The sequence below is a fragment of the Rattus norvegicus genome, chromosome 1, assembly GCF_021556685.1.
Source record: "Rattus norvegicus strain SHRSP/BbbUtx chromosome 1, alternate assembly SHRSP_T2T, whole genome shotgun sequence".
Taxonomy (NCBI): Eukaryota; Metazoa; Chordata; class Mammalia; order Rodentia; family Muridae; genus Rattus; species Rattus norvegicus.
The window spans coordinates 186,597,287-186,611,965 of NC_141534.1; the positions used below are offsets into that span (position 1 = coordinate 186,597,287).

Here is a 14,679-nt window from a genome sequence, read left to right on the forward strand (position 1 = left end):
ATCTCAGAGGGTATTTCCAGGACGGCTTTGGGTTGTTGACAAGCAAGAGGGACAGAAAATAAGTTACAAATGACATTATAGCTACTACTTCTGTTAATAGACACCTATAAGTGGAAACTAGTATATGTCAGGCCTGCTCTTTAGATAACAAAATGTATCTCATGAATTTTTATTGAAATGGCATGAACAAGGGACTTCCATGGCGCACTGACCACAATAGGGTGGCACCTGCCAGACTTTAGGTCCAGGTTTGTCTGGCTCTCAGACCAGGTTTGCAGCTACCATTGAACTCTTTCCTGCACCTTCTCTCTTCTGCCCAATAGAAGCATTTGCAAAGTGTCCCTAAGAGAGATTAGCCTGCTGGATTAGCTGGCTTTATTCAATCCAAAGCATTCCTGAGGTTAGTTCTCCCACAGGATTGTATTTGGACTTGACATCTACCAGGGACTGATACTTATCTCTGTACAGACTTTTAAGCTGTATAGAACAGTTTGTGTAATCAGGGTCCAGGAACCTGAGTGGCAAGAATTACTTGGGGTCAGTTTCTTAGGGTGATGGACACAGGCCAAAGAATCCCTCAACCTAACCAAATAAATCCATGAACTTGGCAATGAGATGTTTCATTGCTCATAGCATCTTAAAGCTGTGTGGTGGTCCCAGTTTGCAGATAAAAAAAATTGAGACCCATTAATGGGAATTACTAGCTGAGGTCTCACACAGCAAGGGTGTGTTAAGGACAGTGGGCTCTCTAGGGCTCTTTGGGTAATAAAAGGCTGGCACCTGTCCACACATGGGAGAAGGAAATAGACAAGCTGTTCTTGCATACCTGGTTAAAAGAGTTTAGTTAACTTTTTTCTTTCCTTAATCTGCCTACCTTCCCAGAGCTTTAGAGAAAAAGCTCTTGGAAAAAAAAAGGCTCATTCTGATGTTTTATTAATGGAGACTGCTGGTGTTTCAACCATTTTAATTAGGACTGAATTTTACTGTATTCAGACCCCAGAGAGCATCAAGGGAAGAGAGCCACTGAGCAAACCTGAGGATCAAATGAAAAGATTAATTAAATATCAACACATAGGCAGCTTGAGGCTGGGGGGACCTGCAGCCCCTCCCCCCACCCACATGTGGATTTGGAGCAGGGCCCCTCCCCCTCACACACCTCCATATGAAGCAAGGAGGATCAAGCAGCACACAGAGGTGAGTTGCTTTATACTTAGGGAACATTTCAGTTTGACACCAGCCACTAGTTCTTCATCCAAAGATTTAGGAGTGGAACCCTTACTTGGGACACTGCTCCCCTAAATTTCCTTCAAGATACAGGTTCTGGCTATGTTCTCCTGTTAGTCCATTGGTGTTTTTGTCCTGACCAGTGTGTTCTGGATACTGGTTTGGTACTGAGTGCTTTCCAGAAGACAACTAGCTTAGTCACCACAGCAATGCACTAAGAAAGATATTCTTACACCCCCATTTTATAGGCAAGGAAACTGAGGCTGAGGGAAGAGCTAATTTGCTTGAAGATTCACAGCTGCTAAGTGATAGAGCTGGAGTTCAAGCCAGGATTCTGCTCAGCCCATGGCTCTGACCACTGGGGAATTGGTGCTGGCTCCTGTATTGTGATCACAGATGCCCACGGTCCAACTTCATGTCCTCAAGCGTTAACCTCCAATGGGATCCCACTTTACCAAGCTGGCAGTTCTTCTTTATTCTGGCCCTGTGAAGCTCTGAGTCCATCATTGTTCTGTGAGCTGGTCAGCAGCACCACTGTTCAGATGTTTCCTCTGAGACCACATGCAAATTGCCTAATTTCTCCAGACTCCCGTTCTTCCTTCCCTGTTTGCTTTCTCAGCAGTGGGGACTGAACCCATGACTTCATGTATGTTTGGCGATTGCTGTGCCACTGAACAGCATCCCCCGCCCTCACTCCTTTATAAAATTGAGATGCCAAGGCTGTGGGGTTGGCTCAGCAGTGAAGAGCGCTGGCTGCTTTTCCAGTGGTCCCTCGTTGAGGTCCTAGCACCCAGGCCTGGTGGTTCACAACTTTCTGTAACTTCAGGTGCAGGAGATCAGATATCTCTATCTTCCAGAGACTTCTGCACTCCCGCACCCGCATGTACACACCCACCCATGGACACATACACTTACACACAGAGGAAAAACTAATAACAAATTTTTGAAAATTGAGACGATGGTACTCACAAACAAATAAGTCAATATGTGAAAATCCCCGAGACAGTAACTGTCAGGGGAGAGCACCTCCCAAAAGCTCACCGGGCACTGTGATCATTTGTAGTATTACAAATTAGGCTATTACTAGAATCTCTTTCCGGAAAGGCTTGGGATTCTTTCAGTCCCTTAAGCTTGTTTTGCTTTCTGTCTCTCAGAACTCAAGCTTGAGCTTGAAATGCCCTTTTTGACTTCATCTTAATGAGGTCTACCTGTTGGCTTACAGACAGTTCTGCTAGGCTCCACCCAACAGCTACCTAGCAATAGCTTGCCTAGCTGTCTGCCAGGCTTGAGCCAGGCATGTAAGAGGACTGCTATCACTTCCTCTCTTTCTGTCCTCCTCCCCCTTCTCTGCCTCCAGGTCCCTGCTCCCCTCCCTTTCCTCATAATAAATCTTCTTTATACTAGGCCTGTTGTATGGCATGGTTCCTCAGGGGAACACCTCAGCATGGGCCCTCCAAGGCATTCTCACCACCAGGGTCACATTAAGGTACATTAAACCATATTATAAAACACCATCGCTGTGATCTTTCTAAGCTACCAAGCAGCCTTACCCCATGTGCAGTCATCAAGAAGTATTTATTAAATTGTAAAGGAAAATAAAACATTACACTGCCCCTTTGGTATTCCTAATTTGGGGTAGTATTTTTCTGGTCCAGCCCAGGCCAAGCACCCCTTAGATACCAAACAGGTGATGTTCCTCCTTCACTGGACGGTGCTCCTCTACAGTAGGGAATATTTACATTCGTAGAAGCTTCTGGTCTTCCTTGTCCCAAGAGCAAGGACAATAAAACATGAAGCAAGCTTCATTTCGAACACCAGTGATAATCATTCAACAACCAGGAGAGCCCACTGAGAACTTTCTAATTCCCTGCAGTTAAGGATTAAAGTGGTGTGTGTGTGTGTGTGTGTGTGTGTGTGTGTGTGTGTGTGTGTGTGTGTGTGTGTTTGGGGGGTTTTTTTAACAAATGAATTACCGTTCTAGCCATTTTAAACTGGGATGGGATTATGTGTATTAATCATATTCTAACAGTCATCGTTACCAGCTACTTTTAAAATTTTAAAGAAAATATTAAATTTCATGTTTATGTTTTTATTCTCCTTTTGGGATAGGCTCTCATTGTGTGTCCCAGGCTGTCTTCAAGTTCAAACTTACAACTCTTTTGTCTCAGTCTTCTGAGTGTTGGGATTATAGATAAGTGCCCCCGTGTTTGGCATGTAGCATGTATATTTCTAAGTCAACACATAATGGGTGATTTTACATGTGTGTGGACATGTGATTCTTCAGCATATCAATAGAGTGCATCGTAATTGTCTCAGGGTGACTGGCATATTTGTCACCTCATGTGCATGTCATTTCTTTTTGATGGGAATAGTCAGAGTCTTCTCATGGCTACTTTAAGATTTTCAATTAATTGTCAACCGTCATCACTCCACAGTCCTAGAGAACACTGGCACTTCCTGTCCAGCTGCCTTGCTCATACCCACTACCTACCTCTTCATCTCTCCCCCCATTCAGAATGGTAACACGATGCCAAATGGAAGTGCCACACGCAGGGCCATGATGGCCGACTGCTTTATGAAGGTATTCAGAATTTCATTTTAACATACTCTATCACCTACAAAAATCATACTCAGGAGTTAGAATTTAATTATACCACAAAAAATATGGGCTATAGAGGAGCTGAGTTTAGCCCCTAGAGACTGTATAAAGACATGGCCACACGTATCTGAAATCTGAGTGCTCCTACAGCAAGATGGAAGGAAGAAGGGTAGGCCAGTTCCCCTGTTATACACTGTGACAGACTCTTTGTCCCACAAAGTCAAAGCAGGGTTTGGTACTCAGGGTTGTCTTCTGACCCCCACACTTGTGCCAATGGGCCTGCACATGCACGGGCACACACACACACACACACACACACAGAGGAACACATAAACATGCACACACATACATACTAGGCATACATACATACACACACACATACACACACACACATACACACACACACATACACACACACACACACACACAGAGAGAGAGAGAGAGAGAGAGAGAGAGAGAGAGAGAGAGAATAAATTCTACAGTATTTAAGTTTGCAGTTTTGTTGAGGCATGTTTACAGATGTTCTGGGCTACAGGTTGGATACTCCTGCTGCTCTGGCGTCTGCTCATTGGTTAACTGTCTCTGGGGAGTTAAGAGCATTTAAGTCAGAAACCAACAGAAGCCTGTTAATACAAAGAGAAGCATTTGTGGAATGAGGTAGCGGAGCTTGATGATTAGTTTCATGGCGATAACATGCTTGATTTTAACCCCAAATCTTCTGCTGATTGCCATGTGACTTCACGCCTATGACCTACCTCTCCTACCTCATGCCTCAAAATACACACCGAAGCTATAAAAAGAGAGTTAGAGAAATCTCTTTCATGTAGGCCATTTGTAAGGATTAAATGTGGTGTTGTGCATAGGGAATTGATACTATTCTCTGGCTGTAGTTAAATGTAGCCATTTATCTCTGGCTTTCAGACCAGAAGGTCAGTCCTGTGGCTTAGAATGTAACCTTCTTAAGCATGTGAGTCATTATTGTCTTGCCTCCTGGAGAACTCGAGAATCTAGTAAGATGCCAGGCACTCAGTGGTACCAGTTGAATGGGAAGCTGTGATAAATATCTGGGAAAGTCCTGATAAGGGAGAAAACAGTGTTGAGGGTCACAAGTGCAAAGGTCTCAGTCCACAGTCACTTGGCTCCATGTTTACTGAGCCAGTTATGAGGAAGAATGACATTGTGAGACCCTGTGGTACAGCAAAACTGCTCACCTCATGGCACTTTGGAAGAAAAGTAAAAGGAGGGACTAGGGAAAAAGTATCTTCAAAGATACATCCTTGGTCATTTACTCCCTAATTTTCATCACCTCCAATAGTACCATTCAATTATGAACCATCAATGGACCCACCCATGATCCATTCATTAGCCCAGAGCCCTCATAATCCAATTGCCTCCCAAAGCCCCAGTTCTGAACACTGCATTGAGGCCCAGACCTGCAACACATACACGCATCTCCCTACTGGGAGATGATTCAGATCCCATAACAAGAGATCAGTTGCGTGTTGTAAACCCAATGTAACAAAGAGTCATTAATACTTGGTAAACCTTAATAGCATTATTAACCATCAGAGAAATACGAATAAAATCACATGAGGATTTTGTCTCACCCCAGCCATCATGAGACCAAACACTAGCAAGGATAGTAGTTTAGACATTGGTTGTGGGAGATAGAAGCCGTTCCACCCACATACAAATCAGTTTGAGTAAAATAGATGTATCACATGACTGACTACCCCATTCATGAAAATTTTCCCAGAAGACTTCTGTGATGGATAGTTTTATGACAGCATGATACATGCTAAAGTCATCTGAGGGGAAGGAACGTCAATTATGAAAATGCCTCCATAAGATTGGGCTATCTACAGACCTGTAGGGCATTTTCTTAATAAGTGATGGATATAGGAGTGCCCGGCCCATTGCGGATGATACTATTCCAGGGCTGGCGGTCCACAGTTCTGTAAGAAAGCAACCGAGTAAGCCATGTGAGCAAGCCAGTTACCAGCACCCCTGCATGGCCTTAGCATCAGCTCCTGCCTCTGGGTTCCTGCCCTGTGTATGAGTTCTAGCCCTCACTGCTTTTAATGATGAACTATTATGTTTACTATGAGTGAAATAACCCATTTCCTTCCCAAGTTGCTCTTGGCCATGGTGTTTTATCGCAGCAATAGTACCCCTAACTAAGGTAACTTTCACGTCTGTGTATTGCAGAGACACTCATGTTTGCTGTATTCAGAATAGCCAAGTGACAGAAACAGCAGAGGAAGAGATAAAGAAAATGTAGCTTATATACACAATGGAATTATTCTTCGGTGACAAAGAATAAAGTTATGCCATTTTTGAAAAAAAAAAAAACAGATGCAAGTGAACATAAACCCATTAGTGAATTAAGCCAATCTCTGCACATCTTCTCACATTTGTCTGTCCAGGATTTTTATATAGACACATGAAGTCATCCCATGTAGAAGTCATGAAAGTAGAACTGAAACCATCAGAGGTCCAAAGAGGACTAATGGGAGGGGTGAGGGAGGATTGACAAACAGGGAGGGAGTAGGGCTTGTGGGATATACCCAAAGTACATTATATATGTACATGAATATGCTCTTATGCAACTCAGTATTATTAAATTAAATGAAAGGGAAAAGAACAGCTGGATGCTGAGGATTGTGACTTATTAGAGTCACAGCAAAAGCCTAGACCCACCTCTACTAAAAATACGGTAAGCTGAGCACGACAGTGGTTAATCCAACACTCATTATTTGACCGGCATTTAGCACGTGCCTGGCACCTCTGAAAACCTTAGGTAATTCAAGTCCTTTAATTTTATTTATGACTCAACCTGTGAGACAAAATTCACCAGACTCAACACAAAACCAGCCTGAAAAGCTAGCTGTTTTCTTTTAACGGAGTGAAATGTCAACAAGTACAAATGAACCCAGTGATAATTGAGTCCATCTGGGGATGTTGGGCAGGGTCAGGTGAGGACAGCGGTGGAATGCTGATGAAACATCTGTAGCCCCAGCCTCACCTGCTTGTTAATTACTAGGATGTTTGCTGCCTGCAGTACTGTGGCCTGCTTCACTCCTTCTTCCCCTCCCCTATTCTTTTTAATTCACCCTTGATTCTCTTAACAAGACAGATCTCATCCAGCTTGCTACCCTTCCCTAGGGAAAGCAAGGAGAAAGAATGCACTTGTTCCCATGGGTTTAGTCCTCTAGAGAAGGAGCCTCACTCTTCATCTTGGAGGCAGTGCTCAAAAATGGTTTAATTGGATGCAGGGTAAGCTGGTAGGAGCAGATGTCAAGGAGCTGTGGCCTAAATCAAATTCCAGATTAATTAAAAGGTGTCCAAGTGGATTGAATATTTCATGTTCTGAGGGCTACAGGAACAGAAATCAAATATGAAGGTACAGTTGGAGGCGGGTTGGAAAGAAAGGATGGAGGGAAGAAGAGAAAGGAATAGGGAGAACAGGAGGAGGAATGGGGAGGAGGAAGAAGAGAGGGATGGAAGGAAAAAGGAATAGAAAGGGGAGGAAGGGGGAAGAAAGAGGAAGAAAGAAGGAAGAAAGGAGGGAGAGGGAAGAAAAGAGAGAAGAAAAAGAGGAGCAATGGAGGGAAGGAGGAGGGAAGAGGGAGAGAGAGAAGAAGGAGGCAAGGAAGGGGAAGGAAGAGAGAAAGGAGAAGCAGGGGTAAGTGGAGGAAAAAGGAGAGGGGAGGGAGGAAGATGGAGGGAGGAGTAAGAATGAGTGCATGAATTCCTTGAACATTTTCTAGCTTGTCACCTTCATCATCAGAACTTCCCAGAGGACCATGTTTTTCCTATGGCCCCATTTCAGCCAATCCTTTCTGTTATCCCATGCGGGATCCTAGATGCTGAAGCTTAGGAAAAACAAGTCTTGGTCTTTCCCGTTCAACTTCCTGAGTTCCAGAAGCAAGCTTCTCTGTCCAACTATCACTTCAACATTAGCAGGAATCCCGTGAATTAAAGGCTAAATGCCACTTCCCAGCCACAGGTTCACCAAAGCTTAGAAGAGGTTTCTGCAGAAAGGTATGTTTGCTGTTACATTTCTATGCCATAAAATTAGCATAGCAAAAGCAAAACATGCTAGCCAGGGCTCCTGCTGCAAACTTACAGTCTTAGCTTCTTGAGGGCAGGAGGGCAGGGCAGGAAGATAGCAAGTTCAAAGCCTGCCTGAACTACAAAGTGAGTTTAGGGGTTATTCTGAGAAGCCTGAATGAGACTCACCTCAAAATATAAAAGTAACAATAAGAGTCCTAGAATGGGGCTCTGGTAGGCATGAAGCTGCAGGTTCAAATCCCCAGCACAACAAAACAAAAACAAGCAAGCAAACAAAAAACTTCATGTAGACAGGAGTATAGATGAACTTGAGTGCCTGGGAAATTAGTTTCTTGGGTCTCTCTCCAGCCTTGGAAATTCTGCTTTACCCTCTGTGCCTACTTCAGTGTGCAGGACTCTCACCTCTTCTGTACCTGTTCGTGTATTTGTCCTGTCTGGCCTTGGTCTTTGTCTTGTTATTTCCCCTCTACCCACCCTTTCCATTTCTTCTTTCTCCATCCTTCCAGCTCTCTGCCCACCTACTCAACTTACTTATATTTCTCTCCTCTGCTTGGTTGTCTCTTTCTTTTTTTCTCTCCTCTCTTGCTGTTCTTTCTGTGGTCTGTCTGTTCTTTGTGAACTTCAGTTGTCTTCCCTACTTTTGCTGCTCCTCTCCTGCCTCTGACTTCCATACCCAACCCCCTAACTTCTTCATTCTCTCTCTTGTAGCCATCATTAGTGTGTGGTTGACACCGTCACTTCAAAGCAGGCAAATACCCATCTCTAAATCCTGAATCAAAGATACTGAGGCACCTCTTGGAGACAGGCCCAACCAGTTCATGCCTGCAGCTTAATAAAATGTGTTTTCTATTTAGCCTCAGGCTTTGAGTAGCCTTGAGTGGGGTCACCTCCAGGAGCACTGGTCAGTGTGACTGAGCCACAAAATAACAGGGAGTCAGGATGACACAAATGTCAGGGGATGGATGGCTAAGCAGGTTGGTACAACAAAGAGGGCTGTTGTCCTCCCTGGGTGGTCACCTTTAGCTGATCCTCTGGTTTATCTGAGCTCAGTCACTTGTCCTTAGGAGCATGGTCTCCTTACTTCCCCCTCTTCTTCAAATTCATGGTTACATCATCAGTGTGGTTGAAGTGTGGTCTGGACCTTCCTATTCAACTTTTGGTGATTTCCCAGATAAAATGCAAGACAGAAGGAGCCTCCTGACTCTAATTATTTTGCTAGCTCCTGGTTCTGCATATCAATTTCCCTCCTCTGCACCATTCATATTCTATAGGTCTGGCTGGTAGGGAAGAAGATGCCTAGGGAAATCACATGGCTTTGCACAGGAGATTTGTTCCGACTTAGGAAGAGAAACTATCTTATTTTGCTTGATAATCTCTTATTTATGGGTTTGTTCTTTTCTCAATATTAATGAGACCTCCTATCTCTATCTTGCTGTGACAGCTTTATCAACATCTCGGCAACTGCCTTTCCATCCTGTAAGAGAGCTGTGATCAAATAGAATTGGCATAAATAATAGGAAGAATCCATGGGATGCTTGTGAGCAGAGACTTGCTCGATGCTCTGAGGCCAACAGTAAACAATGATGTCCAATGCAGAGAGCTGGGCTTCTTTTAGCTCATTGGGGCTCTGTGGGTTCAGATTCTCTATGTAGTGGCAGACACTGTAAGAGAGGCTCTGGGCTTTTGTTTGTTTTGTTTGTTTTGTTTGTTTTGCTCATGTTCTAGTGATTTGGATTAATGACTGGATTTTGCCATCAAGAAAGAAGGCAAAAGCCTCAAAAAGAGCTGTGACATAAGGCTGGTCTGCAGTTAGTGGTGGACGACACTTTTCATGAAGCTTTTCATATGAAGCTGCAGCCATAGGTTGAATCTCCAGCATGGCAAAAGCAAGCAAACAAACAGAATGATCAAAGAGCTGCACCAAGGAGACTCACCACTCAGTACCACAGAGAACTTAGAGATGCTCACATAGTGAGCTCTTCAGAGGGCTCTCATCACATCCTGCTCTGCATATGCTGTATGAAGAGTGGCAATGTGATGTCTAGGGAAGGATGAAATGATGTTTTGGCATGGGCAGCATACATGCATTTGTTTTCTTGAATGTTTTTGATAAGGATGGTTTGCTAGACTGAATTGGGGGCAGAAGGAATGAAGAGATAGAAAGAAAACAGAGATAGCAAGCATATGGACACAGAACAGTTTGGATCAGGTGGCTTGAGCTCTTGAATAGAGAAGTCACAGCATCCTGGAAGCTCAATGTGTTTATTATTGTGACAGGGCAAAACAGTGCAGAGGTCCCTCCATCTTGTGTTGTTGCTGAGACCATTTCAGGTTTAACTAGAATTTCATCTCCTTGATAGAAAATCCCATGGAAAATTACCCAGCTGTATTCTAAGAGCCCAAGATTTAACTTAGCTTGTGCAGAAGCCTCTCCAGCTAACTGCCTATCTTTTGTTTCTGTAAAGTCATTTGCTCATATGAAGCCTCCCCCATCTGCCAAGCAAGATAGGACATTGGTCCTCTCTTCTTTGGGGCTATGCTCTAGTTTGGAATACCTGAGTATAGTCACAGCCAAATGGAATAAAGATTTTCAGTTGACCATAAACTGTGTCTGAGTGGTCACCTCCAGTGGGCTCCCTACAACATTCTACAGAGTAGAAAAAGGAGTCAGCATTATGGTATAGAACTGAGTCAAGAGGGCTGCTTTTGCCATCACCCTACCCCTGCCCCTGCAGTAGGAACTGGTGGCTAGGCAGTGCAGTTAGACAGATTTGGCATTTCAGGCCTCCCACCCTGTGCCACCACAATGCCCAAGAAGAAGGTCCATGGGGATGGAGCAGCGAAGGTAGAACCCAAGTGCTGCTCTGTCCTTGGTCAAGCTCACCCCTGCCAAGGTAGACAGGAAGAAGTAGATAATGGTCACAGGGAAGGATAAAGGGTCAGACAAAGATGGGCAAACGACAGGGAAGAGAGGAGCAAAGGGCGACAGGCTGAAGTGGCTGACCAGCAAACTACAGATCTGCCTAAAGAAAATGGAGAGGCAGAAGCCCAGTGTCCAGCGTCTAAAGGAGAAAAGACCCCAAGCCTAACTAGCCATTCATCACGTTTGTCAGTGATCTCCTCCCCCTTCTTGTGCAATCCAAAGGAATCATTTTATCAACTGCTTTGTAAATTCAAGTTTTTCAGTAGCTCTAGAAACATTTTTAAAAGTGTGTGTGTGGGGGTCCAATCTCATCCCATTTTTAAGTGTTTCTTTTTTTTTTTTTTTTTCGGAGCTGGGGACCGAACCCAGGGCCTTGCACTTGCTAGGCAAGCACTCTACCACTGAGCCAAATCCCCAACCCATCATCCCATTTTTAAAGTATAAATACCTTTAAAAAGAGGTAAATCATTTTCTGGTTGTTTATTTGTCTATCTGTCTATCTCTTTATCTCTATCTATTTGTCTGTTATTAGGTACAAGAAGAAAATATAATGAGAAAATGCCAGGGTAATGAATCAAGAGAGGCTGTGACTGTCTCTGGAATCACTGTAACATTCCGTGGAGGGGCCAATTTTATACCCTACAATACAAAGCGTGCTAAATGTCAGTTTGGAGTCTCAGTTGTGCCTTTGTATATTTTGGTTATATCTCATCTCATGTTTCTGGTAGAACCATTTCCTTAAAAAACCACTCCTTGGTCCTGCCCTGTCATAAGTGCAAAGTCTCTGGTCATGGCAGTCCATTTTCCTAACAATTGTGATAATGTACTGTGAATGATGGGAATTTTGAGTCCGTACTGTATGTGACTTGAAATTTCGAGTCAGTAAAATGTGGGTCATGAGTGTTTGTTTAGTTTTTGTGTGTGCAATTAAGGACAACTTGCCAAGTTTGAGACTGGAGCATCACTGGAATTCAAAGAGAGACAACATGTATGGCTCTTTAGAGTCCTAAATACATGAACACAATATATGACTCTTCAGAGTGTGGGTACGGGTGTTGAGAATTGAAATGTCTATACTCTGTTCCTCACCCAATAAAATCTCAGTTGTAAAAGAAAGGAGGTGGAAAGGCAAGTTTGACTAACTCTTGTAGGAGCAGTCTCTCTGGGAGCCATCTTTGGGGACTTAAATATTGTGAGGGGTCAGAAGAAAGACACAATGGACTTTTTCCTCATACACCATCAACAGTTGCATTAAGACCAGGAGGGAAGACTCTCCCATTTTCCTGAGGCTAGCCTGGGGAAGGCTTTGCTATGTTCCATGAATGTAACAACACACATCTACTCAGGGTTTCCTTTGTTCCCCACAATAGACAATAGATCTGAAAGTATAGAGAACTGACCATACTTGTAAGCACTTTCTTGATACCCTCCCATTATCCTTTGATATTGAGTGACAAAGATTTATTTTCTTTAATCTCAGAAATAAATAGGACTCAAGAGTTTAATTTTATTCAGTCGCATTTCTAAACCTTTCTATGATCTTTTACTGTGTTTCCCGAGTGAAAGTAAGAAGCTCAAGCTTGGAAAGGCTATGAACTTTACACCAGTCATGTCCCTGGGTGAGGAAAAGTCTGGGGTATTGTGAAAGGTTGCATAAGCCATCCTTATACAAGTCTGCGGAATGTTCACTTGAGTCAGCAAACTTGAAACACATCTAGTCCATGACTGTTCTTGTCTTTGAATTTTTATTGGAGCTGAGGAAATGGCTCAGGCAGTAAAGCACTTACTGGACACTGTGTGAGCAGTAAGTGAGACTTCAGATCCTCAGAACCCACGTAAAAGCTGGACAGACATGATGGCTATGTAATCCCAGCACTCAGAAGGCAGAAACAGAGAGTCCCCAAGGCAAGCTGAGTAACCAGACAAGCCAGAATTGGCAAGCTTTTGATCCAATGAACGAGGTGGAAAGTGATCGAGGAAGACACTAAGTGATGACTTTATACCTCTGTAGACACACATATGTTCAACCTGAACATATTCAATTTCAACATGTTCAAAACTGAAGCTATATCTCTTTATAGAATAGATACATGACATCCAATGTAGAAGAGACTCTAAACTCCCTTGAGGCACTCAACATGGAGGCCCTGAAGGCAGAATTTGAACATGCATCTAGGTGCTCATTTATTCCTCACCACCAATTTACCACTTGTAAATTTAAGAATTTACAAGCAGACATAGTTCCTCCATAAATACATATATATGGAGCCCAAGGCTAGGGATAATGGTGGCTGGTACAGCATTGTTTTTTCCAGGAAAACTTAGCAATAGTGTAGAAATCCATCTTCAAGAAACACAGCTACCTAAAGGTGGGTGCAGTCATGCAGAGACCAATTGCAAAGGCGAGGAAATGAATGAGAAAGCCTCCGTGAAAAAGCTGCCCTAGCAAACCACACAGTCCCCCATCCATGACTGTGGATGCTCTGGCTCTCCTGTATTCTGTTATGTTAAAATGCTGCTTGCTGCATGATTCACTCTTATTTCATGTGCCAATAAGAAAAGCAGCAGTCATAGCACCACGTCTTTGATGTAAGAAGAATCTTTACTTCACAGTACAATTTGAAAACAATAAAATGTCAGTCCTAGAATTGGGTTGGGGAGATAGCTCAATGGGTCAGGGACCTTGCCGTTAGGTTTAAGGATTGAGGTTGATCCCTGCAGCATGCATGATAGAGTGGAGGTATCCTCTCCTGCAAGTTGTCCTCTAGCCTCCACATGCATGCTATGGCACACATTCATGTGCATGTACACACAGGTGCACAAATGAATAAATAAATGCAAGAAAAACTTTAATATAAAAACAAAGTAAGCTCTAGCATAAACAGTCTGCACATGCACACTCATGTTGTTTGTTTGTTTTTTGTTTTTCATTTTTTTTCAAGATAGAGGAAATTTCACTTTCTAAGGTTTATGCTCCTGCATTTTTAAAAGTTACCTACAAAATTCTAGCAAGTATTTGTATGAAATAAAGTCACTGATTTGGACACCCACTTAATAGGAAAGACATACAAAGTTTTGTTTGGCACCAGCTACTACATTAATGGTGTATTATAAATGGAAATGTCATATTGCTCACAAAAGAGTCCTATTTGCAGGTCAGTATTAGGTCAGTGTTCAATATTCCACACAAACAATTCTCCATCAGTCAGAGGCAGGTGAAGTTTAACCACTGTGCTTTGGTTCTAAAGATCCCTTGTTGGGGTGATGTTTTGGGGATATATTGGAAGCTTTGTGTGTTGGGGTGGGGGCATCTGTGAAACTGGCCTATGTACAGGCGATTTTGCTTTGCTGTGTGTTCCCACTATGATGTACTGCCACACCACAGACTCAGGTCAGTGGAGCCAACTCTTCATGGACTGGACATTCTAAAACTGTGAGCCAAAGTAAAACTTTTTGCTCTATAAATTGATGATCTCTTGTCTTTTGTTGTATAACAGAAAGCTGTTTAATACAACTACACTGTGTGAAGGAGTTTGGAATTCTCAAGTTCCCTGAAAAAGCAAACTTCTTCCATGCACCTTTGGTGTACACAGAAAATGTCAACAAGTGAACTATTAGCTGTGACCAGAGATGCTTCATCATTAGCTTTGCAGTACAAACAGATTCTTTATACGGGGCATTTTTCCTTTGACTATTCCATACTGTTGAAGAGAATGAGGGCAGGACTGACTGCTCAGAATAGAACGAAAGCTCAGCAGCAAAGAGGATTAGCTATATCCCCTACCCCCAGACCCCACACACTGAATACACATTTTCACATTGCATTCCTGTGCTGCCATGGTGTTATGCATATCACAAG

The 14,679-nt window shown here is 43.2% G+C and overlaps 1 pseudogene; it reads left to right on the forward strand.

Moving 5' to 3' along the window:
- The first annotated feature begins 10,703 nt into the window (after positions 1 to 10,703).
- On the forward strand, positions 10,704 to 14,430 carry LOC134484823 (non-histone chromosomal protein HMG-14-like; annotated as a pseudogene).
- Positions 14,431 to 14,679: the final 249 nt, after the last annotated feature.